Source organism: Aotus nancymaae, unplaced genomic scaffold, assembly GCF_030222135.1.
Source record: "Aotus nancymaae isolate 86718 unplaced genomic scaffold, 86718_ANA_hifiasm-v0.15.2.pri h1tg000058l, whole genome shotgun sequence".
NCBI lineage: Eukaryota > Metazoa > Chordata > Mammalia > Primates > Aotidae > Aotus > Aotus nancymaae.
In genome coordinates, this window is record NW_026988472.1 from 5,568,637 (window position 1) to 5,591,461 (window position 22,825).

Here is a 22,825-nt window from a genome sequence, read left to right on the forward strand (position 1 = left end):
CCACCCATCTAGTGGCTGGACTTCATAGCCCTATTGTTTTCTCAGCATCTCCCTCCATTGTCAAAAAGGAAAGATGGGAGTTTGAATGTATTAAGGGCATGGTCCGGTTTCCTTACATGTTCTGGCAATATTAAAATTAATAAGCAAGGGACAGAGACAAGAGACAGGGCTACAAGGCCTCTCACCATTATATTCCGCCCCCCCCCCCCCCCCCCCCCCGTCCCTTACAAAATCAAAGACAAACTATTATACTTTGACTTCGGAAACCTGAGTTAAATTTATTGACTGTGCTGTTCGAAATTGCTGAAAAAGACTGAGATTTCTGAGGCCTACAGCAGGAAAAGAGAAATAGGTAGTGGAGAGGGGATAACTCAGTGATAGGGCCGAGGCTGGACGGCTGAAAACATTAGTCCGATATTTCCCACACAGCCTCCTAGCCTCACTCAAGCCATCCTGCTAAGGCTTGAGGAGCATCTGAAAAGAATGCCCCGCCCCTTAGCTGCCTCACCAGATGACTCTTGGGAGATTGAAAAATGCCTCGACTCTGGAATGAGCACACCTGGGTTCAAGTTCTAACTCCACAAATAATATGAACTTGAGCAATTCATGTCCATTTCCACTCCTGAGCCTCAGTTTCCTTCTCTGTTGGGCCGGGATTATTCATGGGAGAATGATAGAAACACTTCTATACTGCTTCTGGCAGAGCACAGGAAGCAGTTAGAAGCCGCTGCGCCGAGGCTAACATGTACTGAAAGCTCGAAGGAGGCAGCATTCACTACTAGCTAGAGGATCTGGGAGTTTTTCAAGGAGGTGGCCGGTGGGAGACAGACAGAGCCAGTCTCAGTGGGAGGCAGCCTTTCCGCATGCGCGCGGTCTAGAAGCCTGGCAGCGGCGAAGGGGCGGGACCAGGTTTCTGAAGAGGTTGCTATGGCACCGAGGGGCCGGGGAGGTTCACCGAAGTCTTAAAACCATTGATCCCTCCCCCACCTGCCACCGTCAGGGCAGAGGGCCATTGTTCGCGGCAAAATGGCGTCGGTAATCCCCCTCCCGGTCAGAGGCCTAAGTAAAACTGACGGTGGGAGTGGGACCAGAGGTGGGAAGAAAAACTACAATTCCCAGGGTACATCGCACCCGCCTGCGAGGCGCAGGGCACGTGCCCAGGCCTAGCGGTTACATGCCGTCAAAAATCCGCTTCATAGCTTCCCTTTCCCATCCCTGCTTTGGTTGTTTCCCAGCCCCCGCACTCTCGCACTGCGGTCCTGAGGGGTGGGGGAAACATGCCGTGGCCATTGCCCCCGCAACGTAACTGGGAGGCCAGTATTTGTAAATCTGTGCCTCGACTTGTAATCCCAAAGCCGGCAGGTATGGGTATCGCGAGAAAACCCGGGAGTTGGAAAAAGGGAGTTAGGGGTGGCAGGCGAAAAGGTGCCGGCGGGTACCACCTCCTGACAGTCGCGCTACCGCATTCAGAGGGTCGCGAAGACCCGAGGGTGGGCGGTGAGGGGCTAGGAAGTAGTGTGTGCTTGGACTTTTCTTCTTCTCTGAGGGGAGAGGGTAGAGCGGCTGAGAGATGTAGAGCGCTTCGGAACACCCAGGAGGTGTCGCGCGTGCTTCCTCTAAAGAGATTTTTCTCTTTGGAAGGGGGAGAAGCCTTTCTCCTCGACGCGCATCCCTTTCTCCCGCGGCGCCGAGGGGGGCGGGAGGCGTGCGCGCTCTCTCGTTGGCTGGCCACTCGGCACCTCGCTGCGATAGGGGCCGTTCCGAGTTGGGGCTGCTCCGTTGGCTTTCTCCGCCCCTCCCCCTCTCGTGTCCTCCCCTCCCTTCCCCGCCCCCCCTCCGCCCCCCTCCGCCCCCCTCCGCCCCCCTCCGCCCCCCTCCGCCCCCCTCCGCCCCTCTCTTCTACCCGTCCGAATTCCGTGGCTGGAGTACGCGTGCGCCTGCTCAGCTCCGGGCAGAGCGCGAGCTTGGGCTCGTACCCCACTCCCCTCTCCCCGCCCGCTCTTTACCTACGGGTAGTAGCTGGCCCGGTGGGCTCGCGGGGAGACGCTCGCGCGCGCAAGCGCACACGACACGGAGCGGAGCTCGAGACATCGAGGAGTAAGAAGCATCGGAGGAGGCGACCGGGGAGGAGGACGTGTGTGTGTATGTGTCTGTTCTACGGTGTGGCTCGTCTTGGGGTTGAGAGGAGGCTTGAGAGAGGGCGAGGGAGAAGCGAAAAGAATCAGAGTCTCCCTCTGCAAAGAGCCTTTAATCTGGTGAGGGTCCCGGACCAGCCGGGGCGCTAAGAGAGAGGGAGGAGGCCGGGGGGCGTGTCTGGGATCGGGCTGAGAGATGAATGGGCCAGGGATGAATGGAGGGAGGCAGTGGCGGCCAAGAGTCTGTTCGGAGTAAGCGCCCTAGTGGGGGGCAGCTTGACCGAGGCAGGGTGAGTGCCTTCTCCAGTCGGTACCGGACGAGGCCGGGCTCGGGGATGAGGGGCTGTCGGAGACGCTGAATAGGCGGAGAGGAAAATGAAAAGGGGGAAAGTGGGGAAGGGCAGATTTGAGGTTGAGTTGCGTTTTTTGTTTTGTTTTCTTTTTTGTTTTTGATTGTTGTTGTTGTTGTTGTTGAGGGGTGACAACTTTGGGAGCTGATGGAAGACCAGGGAACGGGGAAGGTGAGAAGGATACCAGAGGGGGACCAGGATACGGTTGACAAAGGACTGAGCGATCAGTTAGTGAGATTGAAGCTACTGAAAGGGAAGACCGCTTCGGCTGTGGGAAGTTCAGTTAGGTTTTAGTGGGTTGTATTGATAGGACTAGGGTGAAGGAAAGTAAATTTAATTCAGAGGTTCAGCTGATGTGTGAGGGACTGGATGGGGTGAGAAATATTGCCGGCTCGTTGTGTTCAAGGAGATTCTGAGGTGTTATTTGGGAAGGGGTGGTGTGTGTTGTGTGACTGACAGGTTGGGGATGGGGAGGAGATGGTATGATAGGTGAGGATGAAAGTGGTGAGGTGGCTTCACTGTACTGAAAGAGGTTTTGTTTGGCTAGTTAAGAGTGGTGAAACATTTATATAGTGGGGTATGGGTGGAAATTCTGTACGTGTGTGTGTATCTCCAAATCTTGGCAGTTGAGATACTTTGTTAAAAAAATGAGCCTGAAAAAAAAATGAGACTGAACCCTCAAAACAGATGCGAGTAGTATGGCTATTTTTTCTTAAGAGTTACTGTTAATTGAGACAATTATATGAATAAATAACCTTTGAGTTGTGAAAATCTTCTGTATAGTAGTGATTGTTTTCAATTTTGGGAGACATTGTTACCTGCTTTTCATGTATAGTAATTTGTAATAATACCAAGAGAACTTTTGAAGAGGTCTTAGTATGTGACAGAGCAGCAGGTGTCTTTTAGAGTCTCTATCCTTAGGATTAAAGAGTTTAAAAATTGTTCGACAGCCCAAGGGAAAGATACCTTGCATTAAAGGATAGCAAAAATGCACTAAAGCTTAGCCTGTGTGGTGGAGCTTGTCTGTAATCCCAGCTATTGGGGAGGCTGAGGCAGAAGTAACTCTTGAACCCAGGAGGCAGAGGTTGCAGCGAAGCTGAGATTGTGTTGTGCCACTGCACTCCAGCCTGGGCAACAGAGCGAAACTGTCTCAAAAAAAAAAAAAGCACTAAAGCTGATTTTGAACTAAAATAATTGTATATGATTTTTTTTGGTCATTCCGAATTTATCTTGTTTGAAAATTGGCACTCGCTTTTTGGTGTCGGTTTAAATTACAACAGATTATATGAACATTTTGTTCTCTGAATTCTTATCTTCTGGTAAGGATGTCTTCTGGTCTCGTTCTGTTCTGGGTCAAGATTAATGGGTATGGATTTTAACATTTTGTGATTTTTTTTTTTACAAATTTTACTGATATATATTCAGTTTTCTTGGAAATGTTGCAAACTTAAGAACATTCCCATGCTGTTTTTCTTTTATTCTGCTTTGATAGTGGAAAGAGTGTAATCCTTGTTTAGGCTACCCACAGTTTGAATACAAAAGGTCATACTCTGTTCATAGTCTCTCAGATTGAGATGAATACTTAAAGTATTAAATTATTCAGTAGGAGTATAAAGGTATACTATAAGAGCCTGAAAATGTTGCACTAACTCAGCCAAGCAAGGCAGTCTCCCAGTTTTGAACTAGATGTTTCTAGAGTGAAGGGCATTCACATTTGGGTCTTGAAAGTGTAAGCATGGTATATTTGGAGAGTGCAGTGAGATAAGGCTGGAATCTTAGGTTGAGGCTGGGGTAAATTAGGAACTCTTGATTGTTTAAGAAGGGGAATAACATAAACTGATTTATGGTGTTTCTCTCTCTGCCTTTGCTTCTGATGTCCCCCTCTACCTAGAATGCTTTCTCTCCCCCTCCCCTTGAATTTGAACTCATTCTTTTAAAATTTAACCGCTGTCATCAGCTATTCCTGAAAGCCTTTCCTGGTTTCCCTTTCTTCCTTTACCCAGCATCTTCCACCAAGCTAGGTTAGGTCCCCTCTTTGGAGTTCTATCATACCTTGCACATAATTTTTTTTTTAGGAGACGGGGTCTCCCTATGTTGCCCAGGCTGGAGTGCAGTGGCTGTTCACAGGCGCAGTCCCACAACTGATCAGCACGGGAGTTTTGACCTGCTCTGTTTCCTACCTAGGCCAGTTCACCCCTCTTTAGGCAACTTGGTGGTCCCCCGCTCCCGGGAGGTCACCATATTGATGCCAAACTTAGTGTGGACACCCGATCCGCATAGCACACTACAGCCCAGAACTCCTGGGCTCAAGCGATCCTCCCACCTCAGCCTCCCGAGTAGCTGGGACTACAGGCACACGCCACCACGCCCGGCTTGTACATAATTTTATTACTGTACTTTGGTTGGGAGGCAGGCAGGAAAGGTATATTTTCCTTCTATCTGAAAGAGAAATGAAGCCCAGAAAAACAAGACTTGCCATAGTAAGTGGTGGACCCTGGAGTTCTGACTTCTAGACCATTGTTGATCTTCATATCACAAGTTTACAGTTGCTTATATAATTACAGTTTTAGGAGTTAGATTTCTGTAGCGTTGACTTTACTTTCTTCCATAGAGTTTCTGTTTTTACTATATTGTTCATTGCTAAGCCAGTAAATGATAAAGCCAGTGGCTGCAAAAAACCAGAGCAGACAGAAGTAAAGAAAATAATGGTTATATTGCTATCAAATTTCTTTTTTTTTTCTTTTTTTGAGACGGAGTCTCACTCGTTGCCCAGGCTGGAGTGCAGCAGCGTGATCTCGGCTCACTGCAACCTCCACCTCCCAGCTTTAAGCGATTCTCCTGCCTCAGCCTCCCTAGTAGCTGGGATTATAGGCACTCACCACCATGCCTGGCTTATTTTTGAATTTTAGTAGAAACGGGGTTTCCCTGTGTTGGTCAGGCTGATCTCAGACTCCTGACCTCAAGCGATCTGCCCACCTCAGCCTCTCAACATACTAGGATTATAGGCATGAATCACCATGCCTGGCCCGCTATCAGATTTCTAGTCAGATAATTGAAATAAAAATAATTATCGGAGGGCTTAATTTTTTTATTTTTAAAAACATTTATTAGTATATTTAACTGATTTCTTAAAAAGTAATTGCATTATTATTATTTTTAACTTCCAGGGTACTTGTGCAGGATGTGCAGATTTGTTACATAGATAAACGTGTGCCATGGGCTGCACCTATCAACCCATCACCCAGGTATTAAGGCCAGCATGAGTTAGCTCTTTTCCCTAATGCTCTCCATGCCCCCCCCACCCCGCACTCTAGCACCCTCTCCCGATAGGCCACAGTTAAGTGTTGTTCGTGGAGGGCTTAAATTTTTGTGTATGTTTTTGTGGGGAAGGAGTTGTGTATAAGAAAATAAAAATCCCTCCTTTCTCAGTCTCTTAATATAAGTAGACCAGCTCTATTTACAGATATACTTGATTTTGTCTGTTGGCCAAACGCCAGACTTCTTTCAAACGAGTGGGTCTTTTCCATCTTTGTTTGAGATCGTAACGTTCATGATGCCGTTAGGAGATATTTGATGACTAAAAGACATCTATAAGGCATTCATTCAGAAATTTTAAAGCTTCAAAAGTAGAACTGATACCATTTTAAATTGTTTTGATAGAGCTTATTATGAGATTTGGTTTGGGAAATGTTGAGATTGACTCACTGCAGAAATGAGCTTTTCATGCCCTTTCAGGGATATATTTTTCTCATGAACTTTTTTGCTTAATAGAAATGAAGTACATTGTTTCTGTGTTTTAGCATGGCAGCTTTAAAAAATTGTAATAAAATTCATGTAACATAAATTTGCCGTTTTAACCATGTTATTTATTTTGAAACGGAGTCTTGCTCTGTTGCCCAGCCTGGAGTGTAATGGCACATTCTTGGCTCACTGCAACCTCTGCCTCTCGTGTTGAAGTGATTCTCCTGCCTCAGCCTCCCGAGTAGCTGGGATTACAGGCAAGCACCACCACGCCTGGCTAACTTTTGTATTTTTAGTAGAGATGGGGTTTCTCCATGTTGGTCAGACTGGTATCCAACTCCTGACCTCAGATGATCCACCTGCCTTGGCTTCCCAAAGTACTGGGATTACAGGCGTGAGCCACCGTGCCTGGCCCCATTTTAACCATTTTAAAGTGTACACTTGTACACTGCCATTAGGTAACTTCATGATGTATGCAGCTAACACCCCTCAAATGGAAATTCGGTACCCAGTAAGCAGTCAGTCCCCATTCTCCTTCCTCCAAGTCCCAGGTGACCATTTGCCTATTCTGGGTATTTCACATAAATGGAATCGTATAATATATGACCTTTTGTGTCTGGCTTTCACTCAGCATGTTTTTGAGATTCATCTGTGTTGTGGCATGTAGCATTACTTTATTCCCTTTTATTCCCTTTATGGCTGAGTATTATTCCATTGTATGGATGTATACTATATTTTGTTTATCCATTTATCAGTTCATGGTTATTTGGGATGTTCCCACCTTTTGGCTTTTGTGAATAGTGCTGCTATGAATATTTGTATGCAAGTTTGGTTTGAATACATGTTTTCATTTATTTTGGGTATACCTACGAGCGCAACTGCTAGGTCATAAGTAATCCTATGTTGCATTTTGTTTAGAGACAGGGCTCTGTTGCCCAGGCTGGAATGCAGTGGCACAATCATAGCTTAGTGCAGTTTCAATCACCCAGGCTGAGGTGATCCTCCCACCTCAGCCTCCTGAGTAGCTGGGATTATAGGTGTGTGCCACACACCCCATGCCAGGCTAATTTTTTACTTTTGGTAGAGACAAGGTCTCTCTATGTTGCCCAGGCTGGTAATGAACTCCTGGGCTTAAGTGATCCTCCTGCTTTAGCCACTGTGCCCAGCTGTATGTTAAACTTGTTGAGAAACCACCAAACTGTTTTCCATAGCATTTGCACCAATTTTCATTACCTTGAGCCATGTATGAGGGTTCCTTTCTCCACATTCTCACCAACACTTGTTGTTTTCTGTTTACTTTTTGTTTTTTAAAAAATTATTTTTATTTTTATTTTTTAATAGCCATCATAATAGGTATGAACTGGTATCTCATTGTAGTTTTGATTTGTATTTCCCTAATAATGTTGGGCATCTTCTCATGAGCTTATTGACTATTTGTATTTCTTCTTTGGAGAGATGGTCTATTTAAGTTCTTTCTCCATTAAAAAATTTGGTTGTCTTTTTATTGTTGAGTAGTAAGAGTTTTTAAAAATATATATAGTTTAGATACTAGACCCTAATCAGATATGTGATTTGCAAAGTTTCTTTCATTCCATGAGTTGTCTTTCTGCTTTATTGTTTTTTTTTTTGTTTGTTTATTTGTTTTGTTTTTTTGAGACACAGTTTCACTCTGTTACCCAGGCTGGAGTGCAGTGATGAGATCTCAGCTCACTGCAGCGTCCACCTCCTGGGTTCAAGCGATTCTTGTGCCTCAGCCTCCCAAGTTGCTGGGACTACAGGCGTGTGCCACCACACCTAGCCAGTTTTTGTATTTTTAGTAGAGGTGGGGTTTTGCCATGTTGGTCAGGCTGGTCTTAAACTCCTGACCTCAGGTGATCCACCCACATCAGCCTCCCAAAGTGCTGGGATTACAGGCATGAGCCACCACACCTGGACAATATTTTATCATAAAAATAGAGATGAGGTCTTGCTGTGTTGCCCAAGCAGGTCTCAAACTCCTGAGCTCAAGTGATCCTCCTGCCTCAGGCTCCCAAAGTGTTGGGATTACAGGCATGAACCATGGCGCCTGGCCTTCTTAATTGATTCTCTTGTACAGATTTTTTTTTTTTTTTTTTTTTTTGAGACAGAGTTTCGCTCTTGTTACCCAGGCTGGAGTGCAATGGCGTGATCTCGGCTCACTGCAACCTCCGCCTCCTGGGTTCAGGCAATTCTCCTGCCTCAGCCTCCTGAGTAGCTGGGATTACAGACAGGCGCCACCATGCCCAGCTAATTTTTTTGTATTAGTAGAGACGGGGTTTCACCATGTTGACCAGGATGGTCTTGATCTCTTGACCTCGTGATCCACCCGCCTCGGCCTCACAAAGTGCTGGGATTACAGGCTTGAGCCACCGCGCCCGGCCTCTCTTGTACAGATTGTTAATGGGCAACTCTGCTTTAAAGGATTAAAGTAATATAGCATTAGATTAAAACCTCTTTTAACCCAACTTCCAGCCCTCCCATAGGTAACCATTTGTTAAGAGTTGGTTCCATGGTTGCAAAAATAAGGATGAGAGAAAAAAAAAGAGTTGGTTGTGGAATATAGTCCTTTTTTCTCTGTATTTACATGCACATGTTTGTGCTTATACAAATAACAAATATGTGATATATATTTTATGACTTTTCTCCCAAAGATTGTGACTTAGGGCTCTTTTCATATCAGTATTTATTTATTTATTTGAGACTGAGTCTCGCTTTGTTGCCCAGGCTGGAGTGCAGTGGCGCGATCTCTGCTCACTGCCACCTCTGCCTCCTGGATTCAAGTGGTTCTCCTGTCTCAGCCTCCCGAGTAGCAGGGACTATAGGCGCCCTCCACCACGCCGGCTAATTTTTGTATTTTTAGTAGAGACAGGGTTTCACCATGTTGGTCAGGTGGTCTCGAACTTCTGACCTCAGGTAATCCACCCGCCTCAGCCTCCCAAAATGCTGGGATTACAGGCGTGAGCCACACACCCGGCCTCATATAAGTATTTATATGTTCACTTCATTATTTTTAATCAATACATAGTATTTCTTCCTATATGCTTCTCTAGCTTTGACTACTAGGATCAGTTTAGAGTATATCTTTCCAGTCTTTTTTATATGCATTCACCCATATGTGAGTACCTGTAGAAATACCTAGTTTTGTGGTGTTTTTTTTTTTTAATGACCTGGTGTCTGGGTAGGTGTTTTTTTTTTTGTTAACACAAATAGTATGTAGATGTATATACATGTTGTATTATAACTTACTTTTCTCACCTTATGGTATATCTATGTAGGAGATTTTTATATATCAGTGTATATCCATCTTGCATTTTTTTTTTTTTTTTTTTTTTTGAGACGGAGTTTCGCTCTTGTTACCCAGGCTGGAGTGCAATGGTGCGATCTCGGCTCACCGCAACCTCTGCCTCCTGGGTTCAGGCAATTCTCCTGCCTCAGCCTCCTGAGTAGCTGGGATTACAGGCACGCACCACCGTGCCCAGCTAATTTTTTGTATTAGTAGAGATGGGGTTTCACCATGTTGACCAGGATGGTCTCGATCTCTTGACCTCGTGATCCACCCGCCTCGGCCTCCCAAAGTGCTGGGATTACAGGTGTGAGCCACCGCGCCTGGCCCCTATCTTGCATTTTTTTAAACAGATGCCCGTTATTTCACAGTATGGTTGTAACATGTTTATTTCACTATTCTCCTGTAGATGGATATTTAAGTTCTTTTTCAGGTCGATTTTGTTTATTTGTTTGTTTTGCTATTTAAAACAATGTTTCAGTTTTTTATTTATTTATTTTTTGTTTTCTCCTTTTTTTTTTTAATTGTTAGTCTATGAAGAAAATGTTTCAGTTTTAAAAAGCCCTGTACCTACATATTTGTTCACATGCAGGAATATTTCTCAAGCGATACTAAGAATTAGAATTGCTGGGTGACAGTTATGCACTAGATACTTGGAATTTGCCCTGTGAAAAGGCTATTCCAGTTTAGCTTCCAACAGAGCATGAAATACCAAATTTCTCATATACTTCTCAAATTTAATATTAATGGGTATTTATCTTTTGCTCATCTGATAGATGAAAAATGACACGGAATCATTTGAGTTTGCACCCCTCTGTTTACTTAGAGTTTGCACCCCTCTGTTTACTAATGAGTTTGAGCAATTCCCTTACCATACGTGTATTGGCCATTTGTACTAACTTCTTTTTTTTTTTTTTTTTAACAGAGTCTCACTCCATCACCCAGGCTGGAGTGCAATGGCACAATCTTGGCTCACTGCAACCTCCACCTCCCAGGTTTAAGTGGTTTTCCTGCCTCAGCCTCCCGAGCAGCTGGGATTACAGGCATGTGCCACCACACCCAGCTAATTGTGTATTTTTAGTAGAGACAGGGTTTCACCATATTGACCAGGCTGGTCTTAAACTTTTGACCTCAGGTGATCCGCCTGCCTTGGCCTCCCAAAGTGCCGAGATTACAGGCATGAGCCACCACACTTGGCTAACTTCTTACTGATATTTTTTTGTTCTTTATGTATTCTAGGTATTCATGCTTTGCTTATACATGTTGCTAAAGTTTTCTCCCAGTGCGTTGCATGTCTTTTAACCTTGTTTGTGGTCAACTGGCCAAATGTATTAGCTTTTTAAATTAATTGGTCTTTGCATTTTTTTTTTAAAGAGAACCTTTCTTCAGGTTAGAAAGACTTTTTCAGGTTATATTCTGCCATATTTTCTTTTAAGAGTTATATAGTTGGCCGGGCGTGGTGGCTCACGCCTGTAATCCAAGCACTTTGGAGGCCAAGGCGGGTGGATCACCTGAGGTCGGGAACTCAAGACCAGCCTGACCAACATGGTGAAACCCTGCCTTTTTTTTTTTTTTTTTGAGACGGAGTTTCGCTCTTGTTACCCAGGCTGGAGTGCAATGGCGCCATCTCGGCTCACCGCAACCTCCGCCTCCTGGGTTCAGGCAATTCTCCTGCCTCAGCCTCCTGAGTAGCTGGGATTACAGGCATGCACCACCATGCCCAGCTAATTTTTTGTATTTTTAGTATAGACGGGGTTTCACTATGTTGACCAGGATGGTCTCGATCTCTTGACCTCGTGATCCACCCGCCTCGGCCTCCCTGCCTTTTTTTTTTTTAAAAAAAAAGTTACGTAGTTTTGTTTTTTATGTTTAACTTTTCAATTCACATGGAGTTTATTTTTGTGACTGGTTTTTGGTAGGGCTTTAGCTATGCCACTCCTCAAAATTGATAACCAATTATCACAACACAATTTATTATACTATCTGTTCTTCACAAAATTTGAAATGCCATCTTTACCATAGACTGCATTCCCATACGTACATGTGGTTGTTTCTGTACTAGTTCTTTTTTTTTTCTGTACTAGTTCTATTTCATTAGTCCACGTGCCTATTTTACATTTAATTTTTTATTTATTTTTTATTTAAAATTTTTTTTTCTTTTTTTTTGGTTGCGTGACTCGGATTAATTTTTTATTTTTTAAAGATGGCATTTTGTTCTGTTACCCAGGCTGAAGTGCAGTGGCATGGTCATAGTTCACTGCAGCCTTGAACTCCTGAGGCTCACAAGATCCTCCTGCCTTCGCGTCCCGTGCCACCATGCCAGCTAAGCTAAATTGTCTGTTTCTGTGCTAAAAACACATTAAGTTACTATAACTATATGTTACTATATGGTAAGGCAAGTTCTTATTGTTCTTCATCAAGATTTTCTTCGTTTTCCTTATACTCTTTTGAGAATCAGCTTGTCACTTCCAGATAAAAACATCTCTTTGGGATTTTGATTGAAATTGCATTGATTGGCCGGGCGAGGTGGCTCACGCCTATAATCCCAGCACTTTGGGAGGCCGAGGCGGGTGAATCACGAGGTCAAGAGATCGAGACCATCCTGGTCAACAAAGTGAAACCCTGTCTCTACTAAAAATACAAAAATTAGCTGGGCATGGTGGCGCGTGCCTGTAGTCCCAGCTACTCGGGAAGCTGAGGCAGGAGAATTGCCTGAATCCAGGAGGTGGAGGTTGCGGTGAGCCGAGATTGCGCCATTGCACTCCAGCCTGGGTAACGAGCGAAACTCCGTCTCAAAAACAAAAACAACAAAAAAAAAGAAATTGCATTGATTTTGGAATAATGGTGGGGCAAGGGCAATTGTAAAGATGTTGATATTTGGCCTTTTCACCAAGAAACATGGTGTAGTTTGTGTATTTCAGTAAAATTTCATGGTTTTCCTTATGTAGGTGTTGTATATTTCTTTTCAAGTATGTTCCTAGACTAGTATTTTATAATTTTGTTGCTCTTATCAGCAGGATAGTTGTTTTGTTTGTTTGTTTTTGATTTGGTATATTGCTCTCGCCCAGGCTGCACTGCAGTGGGACTATCTCACTTTTCTCCTACTTTTTTTTTTCTTTTGAGACAGGGTTTCGCTATGTTGCGCAGGCTGGAGTGCAGTGGCTATTCACAGGTACGATCCCACTACTGATCAGCACGGGAGTTTTGACCTGCTCCATTTCCGACCTGGGCTGGTTCACCCCTCCTTAGGCAACCTGGTGGTCCCCCGCTCCCGGGAGGTCACCATATTGATGCTGAACTTAGTGCAGACGCCCGATCGGCATAGCACAATATAGCCCGGAACTCCTGGGCTCAAGTGATCCTCCCACCTCAGCCTCCCGAGTAGCTGGGACTACAGGCACGTGCCACCGCGCCAGGCATTTTTTTTTTTTTTTTTAAATCTCTAGGCAGTCACCCATGCTGGAGTGCCGTAGCTCAATCTTGGCTCACTGCAACCTCTGCCTCCTGGGTTCAAGCAATTCTCCTGCCTCAGCCTCCCGAGTAGCTGGGATTACAGGAGCCCGCCACCATACCTGGTTAATTTTTGCATTTTTAGTAGAGATGGGGTTTCACCATGTTGGTCACACTGGTCTCGGACTCCTGACCTTGTGATCCACCCGCCTCAGCCTCCCAAAGTGCTGGGATTACAGGCGTGAGCCACTGTGCCTGGCCTTTGTCTCCTACTTTCTAACATTTGTATATCTGGTTTTATTTCCGCAGTTGGTAGTAGGAAATCTTGGCTTATTCCTGACTTTAACGATTGTTTAAGTGAAAGATGCTTACCCTCATTTGTAGGATAAATGGTAATTGAAACCACACTGAGATTCTTTGCTTAAACTTATCAGAGTGTTAAAAATCAAATGTTTGATAACACTTTTTGTTGTTAAGACTGTGGGATAAAAGACACTCACACATTGTAGGTAGGAGTTTAAATTGGTACATTGCCCATGGAAGGCAATTTGGCAGCATTATATAAAGATACACATGTATTCCATACATTATTCTGGACATATTAGTATACGTAAATCAAAGTTTAAAAAACAAATATGCAAATTTCCTTTGATCTTGGCAGGGCACAGTGGCTCACACCTGTAATCCTAGCACTTTGGAAGACTGAGGCCGGTGGATCACCTGAGCCCAGAGGTTCGAGACCAGCCTGGCCAACATGGTGAAAGCCCATCTCTACTAAAAATACAAAAATTAGCCAGGCATGGTGGCACACCTGTAATTCCAGCTACTCTGGAGATTGAGGCAGGAGAATTGTTTGAATCTGGGAGGCGGAGGTTGTAGTAAGCTGAGCACTCAAGCGTAGGTGACAGAGTGAGATATATATACACACAATGAAATCTACAATGTTATTTATAATAGCAAACAATTGAATACTACAAAATAAGAATGAGAAACTTCTACACACTGAAAAGGACAAACGTATCGTTTTTTTTTGAGCCAGGCAATGTAAAGTCCAAAGCAAGACAAACATGTATCTTAAATTACTATGATTATAAAAAGAATTTGATGTATACTATCTCACTTTTTGTGTAGATGGGTAAAGAGAGAACATATTTGTTAATTGCCTGAAGAGATTCTGGAGGGATACAGAAGGATCTGTTGAGTGGTTATCTGTTGGTGGGGTGAATGGAATTGAATTGAAGGGAGATAGAGTTGGGAATGAGTCTGGCCTTTATAAACCTCTTTATTTGATTTTTGAGCCGTATGATTATATTATATATACATATGTGTGTGCGTGTGTGTGTGTATATAAAATACATACATTGTATTTTATATATGTATATATGTGTCCTCTTTTTTGAGACAGGGTCTCACTCGGTCACCCAGACTGGAGTGTAGTGGCACAATCACTGCTCACTGCAGCCTCAACCTCCCAGGCTGAAGCAATCCTCCCACCTCAGCCTCCCAAGTAGCTGGGATTACAGGCACACACTACATGCCTAGCTAATTTTTTTTTTTTTTTTTTTTTGAGACAGAGTCTCGCTCTGTTGCCCAGGCTGGAGTGCAGTGGCATGATCTTGGCTCACTGTAACCTCTGCCTCCAGGGTTCAAGCAGTTCTTCTGCCTTAGGCATGTGCTACCATACCTGGCTAATTTTTGTATTTTTAGTAGAGATGGGGTTTCACCATGTTGGTCAGGTTGGTCTTGAACTCCTGACCTCAGGTGGTCCACCCACTCGGCCTCCCAGAGAGCTAGGATTATACACGTGAATGTGAACCACTGTGCCCGGCTACAGTTGTCTTTATATATATTCCTAGGGCTTAGATAAGTGTATTTACCTTTTTATGAAGGAAAAATGGCTACATGTAGGTAACGATACATAACTGTGAACTTAGTAAGAGACTTCAGGTTTGAGGCCTGATTTTTTTAAACTTTTTCACTGGGCCATGTTTCTACATTGCTGAATGTAGAAGAGTAATATCCTGGTCACTGGATCATATCCCTTTAGCAGTGTCAACTCATTACTGGAAAACTTCATTTTCTGGAAAACATTAAAAAATACATGGTTTTCTGCCTTCCTAAATAGGGTCTCCTGAAAATCATTTAATGTTTTCTGGAGTATTGTTGAATAGTATTTTAATACAGTGCTGTTTCTAGGGGTTATTGAGATGTAGACAGTATTATATTGTGCCTGGCACTGTGCTAAGTATTTTATATGTGTATTTTCATATCGGTCCTGTGAGATTTCACAAACGATATTAAGAATGATTGAGGTTAAATAATTTGCCTGAAATCTCTTCCAAGGGATGAAAGGCAGAACCAAGATTTGATTCCAGATTTCTCCCACTCCAGACTTGTGTTCTTTACTTTTTGAGACAGGGTCTCACTCTGTGATCTAGGCTGGAGTTCAGTGGTGTGATCACAGCTCACTGCAGCCTCAACCTCCCTGGGCTCAAGTGATCATCCCCACCTCAGCGTCTCAAGTAGCGCGGGGACTACAGGCACACAATACCACACCCGGCTATTTTTTTTTTTTTTTTGAGACAGAGTCTCACTGTTGCGCAGGCTGGAGTGCAGTGGCACTCCCAGTCAAGCCTGTGTTCTTAAACTATTTTATGGTCAAGATCCACTATGGCCCCACATATTCTATAGTCAACAAATTATTGAGGCCTGGCATGGTGGCTCATGCCTATAATCCCAGCACTTTGGGAGGCTGATGCGGGCAGATTGCTTGAGCCCAGGAGTTTGAGACCAGCCTGTGTAACATGGCAAAACCCTGTCTCTACAAAAAAATTACAAAAAGTTAGCTAGGTGTGCTGTCTCATGCCTGTATACCCAGCTACTCCGGAGGCTGAGGTGGGAGGATCACCTGAGCCCAGGGAGATCAAGGCTGCAGGGAACCATGATTGCACCACTGCACTCCAGCCTGGGTAACAGAGTGAGACCCTGTTTCAAAAAAAAAGGAAGCTATTGAATCCATGATGGCCCCAGATACATTACACTAAGTTAAGTTCTTGGCCTAGTTTTTCTTATTCGGTGTTTACCTTTAGGTCACCAGCTATTACATCTTATTGTTGTCAGACCTTTACTTTCCTCCTGGGATTCTTTTTTTTTTTTTTTTTTTTTTAAAAGACAGGGTTTCCCCATGTTGGTCAGGCTGGTCTTGAACTCCCGACCTCAGGTGATCCACCCACCTTGGCCTCCAAAGTGCTTGGATTACAGGCGTGAGCCACCACGCCCGGCCCCCTCCTGGGATTCTTAACCCAGGAGGCCAGGCTGAAGATGAGAGTAGACACAATGAGGGGTGGAAGGGTAGTGTAGTTTTTAAAAGGCATATGTGATAATGTGATGGTTTTGTTATATTGTGTAGCAGCAAAAAAAAAAAAAAAAGATAATGTGATGGTTTTGATTTTCATGAAAATGTTTTACTTTAAGATTCTTTCTTTCTTTCTTTTTCTTTTTTTCTTTTTCAGACAGGGTTTCACCATGTTGGTCAGGCTGGTCTTGAACTCTCTACCTCAGGTGATCCGCCCACCTTGGCCTCCGAAGTGCTTGGATTACAGGCGTGAGCCACCACATCCGGCCTCTTTTTTTTTTTTTTTTTTTTTTTTTCAGACAGAGTTTTACTCTTGTCACCCAGGCTGGAGTGTAGTGGCAGAATCTCGGCTCACTGCAACCTATGCCTCCCAGGTTTAAGTGATTCTACTGCCTCAGCCTCCCGAGTAGCTGGGATTATAGGTGCCTGCCACCACGCCCGGCTAATTTTTATATTTTTAGTAGAGACGGGGTTTCACCATGTTGACCAAGCTGGTCTTGAACTCCTGACCACAGGTGATCCACTCGCCTTGGCTTTCTTGGCTTCCCAGAGTTCTAGGATTACAGGTGTGTACCACCGTGCCTGGCCATATTAAATTTTTTTTTTTTTATTTTACAGGCAGAATCTCACTCTGTCACCCAGGCTGGAGTGCAGTGTTGCAATCATGGCTCACTGTAGCCTCCTGGGATCAAGTGATCCTCCCACCTCAGACTTTTGAGTAGCTGGGACTATAGGCATGCACCACCATGCCCAGCTTATTTTTTTAATTTTATTTTTTGTAGAGACAGGGTCTCCCTGTGTTGCTCAGGCTGGTCTCAAACTCTTGGGCTCAAGCCATCCTCCTGCCTTGGCCTCCCTGAGGGCCAGGAGTACAGGTGTTAGCCACCAACCCCAACCACGACATCATATTTTATTGCGATACAATTTATGTAATATAGAATTTACAAATATAAAAGTCAGTGATTTTCAGTAAATTTATAGAGTTGTAAAATCTTGATTACAACTAAATTTTAGTTCATTACCATCACCCAAAAGATTGCTTGTGCTTGTTTGCAGTCAATCCTGTTCCTGTGCCCCAGCCCCAACCACTAATCTATTTTCTGTTTCTGTAGCTTTGTATTTTCTGGACATTTTTTATATAAATGAAATCATATAGTATGTAGTCTTTTCCTCTGACTTCTTTCATTTAACATAATGTCTTCATGGTTCATCCTTGTTGTAGCATGTATCAATACTCCATTTCTTTTTTTATTTTTTTTTGAAGATGGGACCTTGCTATGTTGCCCAGGCTGGCAGGCAGTGGCTATTCATGGGCGTGATCATAGCACACTGCAGCCTTGAACTTCTGGGCCCAAGTGATCCTCCTACCTCAGCCTCCTGGCTCCTGGGTAGCTGGGATTATAGGTGTGCACTACCACACCTGACACCATTCCTTTTTATTGCCCAGTAATACTCTTTTTTTTTTTTTTGAGACGGAGTTTCACTCTTTTGCCCAGGCTGGAGTGAAGTGGCGCCATCTTGGCTCACTGCAACCTCTGCCCCCTGGGTTCAAGCGATTTTCCTGCCTCAGCCTCCTGAGTAGCTGGGTAGCACCACCATGCCTGGCTAATTTTTGTAATTTTGGTAGAGAAGGGGTTTTACCATGTTGGCCAGGCTGATCTCAAACTCCTGACCTCAAATGATCCACCCACCTTAGCTTCCCAAAGTGTTAGGATTACAGGCGTGAGCCATTGTGCCCAGCCTGCCCAGTAATATTCTATTACACTTAATACATTTTGTTTATCCATTCATCAGTTGATAGACATTTGGATTGTTTCCACCTTTTGGCTATTGTGAATAGTGCTGCTATGAACACATGTACAAGTTTTTGTGTGGACATATGTTTTCATTTCTCTTAGGTAGATGATATCATATGGTAACTCTGTTTAACTTATTGAGGAGTTGCCAGACTGTGTTCCAAAGCAGCTGTACCATTTTACATTCCCACCAGGATTGTATGAGGGTTCTGTTTTTTTCATATGCTTGCCAACACTTGTTACTGTCTTTTTTATTGTAGGGTATGAAGTGGTATTTCATTGTGGTTTTGATTTGCATTCCCACAATGAATAATGATGTGGAATATCTTTTTATGTGTTTATTGGTCTTTTGGACTTCTTCTTTATAGAAATGTCTATTCAGGTCTTTTGCCCATTTTTTTTTCTTTTTTTTTAATACTTTAATATCTCTTTTCTATAAAAAAATTTTTTTTATATGGAACGCTTCATGAATTTGCGTGTCATCCTTGTGCAGGGGCCATGCTAATCTTCTCTGTATCGTTCCAATTTTAGTATATGTGCTGCCGAAGCAAGCACTCTTTTGCCCATTTTAAGACTGGATTATTTGTCTTGTCATTATTGGGTTTTTTTTTTGTGTGTGTGTGGTGGGGGGAACACAGGGTCTCACTCTGTTGTGCAGGCTGGAGTGCAGTGGCGTGATCTTAGCTCACTGCAATCTTCACCTCCCAGGCTCATGCTATTCTCTTGTCTCAGCCTTCCGAGTAGCTGGGATTACAGGTGTGAGCCACTGCACCTGGCCATTATTAAGTTCTTAATATATTTTCAGTACCATCCCCTATCACATGTATGATTTACACATACTTTCTCCTGCCCTATAGGTTGTCTTTTCACCACTTTCTTGAGGGTATCCTTTGAAGCACAAAAGTTTACATTTTGATGAGGTGCAGCTTCTTTGTTTGTTTATTTATTTGTTTTTTGAGACAGTCTCACTCTGTCAGCCAGGCTGGAGTGCAGTGGCGTGATCTCTGCTCACTGCAACCTCTGCTTCCCAGGTTCAAGCGATTCTGGTACTTCAGCCTCCCGAGTAGCTGGGATTATGGATGTATGCCACCATACCCGGCTAATTTTTGTATTTTTAGTAGAGATGGGGTTTCACCATGTTGGCCAGGCTGGTCTCAAACTCCTGACCTCAAGTGATTCACCTGCCTTGGCCTCCCAAAGTGCTGGGATTACAGGTGTGAGCCGCCGTGCCTGGCTGAGATGCAGCTTCTTAATTTTCTCTTTTATGCTTATGGTTTTAGTGTTGTGTCTGGGAAGTCATTGTCTAACCCAAGTTACTGAGATTCACTCCATTATTTTCTTCTAAAAGTTTTATAGTTTTAGCTTTTACATTTAGGGTTATGATCCACTTTTTAATTTCTGTGTGTGGTGTGAGGTCAGGGTCCAACTTCATTCTTTTGCATGTAGATTCCAGTTGTGCCAGCAAGTTTGGTTGAAATGACTGTTCTTTTCCCATTGAATGGTCTTGACCGCTTTATTGAAAATCAATTGACCATAAATGTTAGGGCTTCTAGACTCTTAATTCCATTGACCTATATGTCTATCCTTAGTCTGCTGCTCATTTCTAATTTATTCATTTTTGGTAGAAGAGCATGCTTTGTATGATTTCAATCTCTTTAAATTTATTGAGATTTGTTTTATTATATAGCATATGATTTTTTTTTCAGAGAATAATTCTATGTGTGCTTGAAAACAATGTCTATTTTGCTATTGTTGGGTGAAATGTTCTATAGATGTCACTTAGGTCAAGTTGGTTGATAGTATTGACCAAGTTTTTCATATACTTGTTGGTTTTCTGTCTAGTTACTCTCTCTGTTATTGAGAGTGGGGTATTGAAATCTTTTGCTATTATTGAATTATCTGTTTCTCCAGTTTTGTCAGTTTTTATTAAATGTATTTTGGGACTCTGTTGTTAGATGTGTGTATGTTACATTGTCTTGATGAATTAACTCTTTTATCTGTATAAGATACCTCTCCTTGTCTCTAGTGACATATTTTTGTCTTAGGGTACTGGTTTTTAAAAAGACTGAGGGAATCCTTTTTTCATCCTTCTTATTTGCTTTATTTTTTTCTTTTTTTTTCTTGAGACAGAGTCTTGCTCTGTGCCCAGGCTGGAGTACAGTGGCACCATCTCAGCTCACTACAGCCTCTTCCTCCCAGGTTCAAGCTATTCTCATGCCTCAGCCTCCTGAACAGTTGGGATTACAGGCACGCACCATCATACCTGGCTAATTTTTGTATTTTTAGTAGAAACGGGGTTTCACCATGTTGGGCAGGCTGGTCTCCAACTCCTGACTTCAGTCTCCCAAAGTGCTGGGTTTACAAGCATGAGCCACCATGCCTCGCCCTTATTTGCTTCTTATCCTATACTTAGGGAAGACAGGTGTTTGAATTATTATACCAGAGCACCAGTGCTTGCCACTCCTCTATTATATTAGGGGTCTGAATAAGATTGTATTTTGTTTTAATTAATTTTTTTGAGACAGGGCCTTACTCTGTCACCCAGGTTGGACTGTAGTGGCTCACTGCAGCCTCAACCTCCCAGGCTCAGGTGATCCACCCACCTCAGCCTCCCTAGTAGCTGGGATGACAGATGAATGCCACCATGCCTGGCTAAGTATTTTTATTTTTTTATTTTTTAAAGAACAGTCCTATTGCAATAATATTTTTTTTGAGACAGATTCTTGCTCTGTTGCCCAGGCTGGAATGCAGTTATGTGATCTTGGTTCACTGCAACCTCTGCCTCCCAGGTTCAAGCGATTCTCGAGCCTTAGCCTCCCAAGTAGCTGGGATTACAGGCATGCACAACCACACTTGGCTAATTTTTGTATTTTTCAGTAGAGACGGGGTTTCACCATGTTGGCCAGACTAGTCTCAAACTCTTGACCTCAGGTTATCCACCTGCCCCCACCTCCCAAAATGCTGGGATTATAAGTGTGAGCCACTATGCCCAGCCCAGCCTATTGTTTTTAAATTAAAAAAATTTTCCCAATACCATGGACCTGAAGGCAAAGATTTTATTTTATTTTATTTTATTTTTTGAGACACGGTCTCTGTCATCCAGGCTAGAGTGCAGTGGCTCAGTCATAGCTCACGGCAACCTTGTCCTCCTGGGCTCAAGGGATCCTCCTGCCTCAGCCTCCTGGAGTTTGAACTACAGGTACATGGCACCATGCCCAGCTAATTTTCTAATTTTTTGTAGAGTTGGGGTCTTGCCATGTTGCCCAGGCTGGTCTGAAACTCCTGGGCTCAAGCGATCCTCCCTCATTGGCCTCCCAAATTCCTGGCATTACAGGTGTGAGCCATTCACTATGTCTGGCCAAAGATTTTATTTTATTTTATTTATTTTTGAGACAGAGTCTCATTCTGTCGCCCAGTCTGGAGTGCAATGGTGTGATCTCAGCTCACTACAACCTCTGCCTCTTGAGTTCAGGCAATTCTTGTGCCTCAGCCTCCTGAGTACCTGGGATTAATCCTGGGCGTAATCCACTGCACCCAGCCTCAAAGATTTTATTTTATTTATTTATTTATTTATTTATTTATTTATTGAGACTGAGTCTAGCTGTGTCTCCAGGCGCCAGGCTGGAGTACAGTGGTGCGATCTCTGCTCACTGCAACCTTGCCTCCTGGGTTCAAGCAATTCTCCTGCTTCAGCTTCCTGAGTAGCTGGGACCACAGGCACGTGCCACCATGGCCAGCTAATTTTTGTATTTTTTAGTAGAGATGGGGTTTCACCATGGTCTCGATCTCTTGACCTCGTGATCCACCCGCCTCGGCCTCCCAAAGTGCTGGGATTACAGGCGTGAGCCACCGCGCCCGGCCAGATTTTATTTTTTAAAATAGGTTCTGTAGTAAAAAAATTTTGAAGACTTTCCAACTTAAATTCTCTGACTTAACTATATTTGACTCCTTGCTTAGAAGTCCTTTTGTCTTACTTGTGGATTTTTGCTCTTGAGGTTTAAAATCTCACCTAAAACGGTTAACATTTGGGGAACGTGGGTGAATACTGGATTCTTTTTATGGTCCTGCAGGTTTTTTTTCCGAAATCAAAAATTACTTCCAAATAAAGAGTTAAGGCCGGGTGCAGTGGCTCATGCATGTAATTCCAGCACTTTGGGAGGCCGAGGCGGGTGGATCACGAGATCAAGAGATCAAAACCATCCTGGCCAACATGGTGAAACCCCCCTCTACTAAAAAATATAAAAATTAGCAGGGCATGGTGAAGCGCGCCTGTAGTCCCAGCTACTCTGGAGGCTGAGGCAGGAGAATTGCTTGAACCCAGGAGGCGGGGGGTGGAGTGAGCCGAAATCGTGCCACTGCACTCTAGCCTGGCGGCTGGCAACAGAGCAAGACTCTGTCTCAAAAATAACAAAAAAAAAATAAAGAGTTAAACTAGTTATCTTTTTTCACTTGCATACAATACTAGTCTTATTAAGTGACTTTGGAAGTATATTGATTTGGCAATGTAACCTCATAGAGACCTTCACGAATTTAATTCTTAGCTTTGGTATTAACATAGATCTGTCCTAGTAATGTCATCTGGTTGGCAAATTATTGTGAGTCACCATAAGACTCTTGGTTTTCCCTCACAGCTATATTCATTCAGACAGTAAATTTTCTGCATTTAGTAGTTCCTTAGTGTGTCTTGAACATATCCC

At 43.6% G+C, this 22,825-nt stretch overlaps 1 protein-coding gene and 1 non-coding gene across 3 annotated transcripts in view; one reads left to right on the forward strand and one right to left on the reverse strand.

The window, feature by feature from the left end:
- Positions 1-2,084: 2,084 nt before the first annotated feature.
- The window catches only part of WNK3 (WNK lysine deficient protein kinase 3), a 176,505-nt gene continuing 155,764 nt past the window's right edge, over positions 2,085-22,825 (forward strand). The window contains exons 1-3 of one of the 2 annotated variants that reach the window (XM_064364323.1): positions 2,085-2,142; positions 5,653-5,730; positions 12,655-12,699. The gene's annotated coding sequence lies outside the window, so the exon portion shown is untranslated. The remainder of the gene's footprint in view (positions 2,143-5,652; positions 5,731-12,654; positions 12,700-22,825) is intronic. The other variant, XM_064364322.1, reaches the window with a different exon arrangement.
- On the reverse strand, positions 18,577-18,683 carry LOC135270042 (U6 spliceosomal RNA). Its single transcript, XR_010338257.1, has one exon. It is a non-coding gene; the product is annotated as a U6 spliceosomal RNA (small nuclear RNA).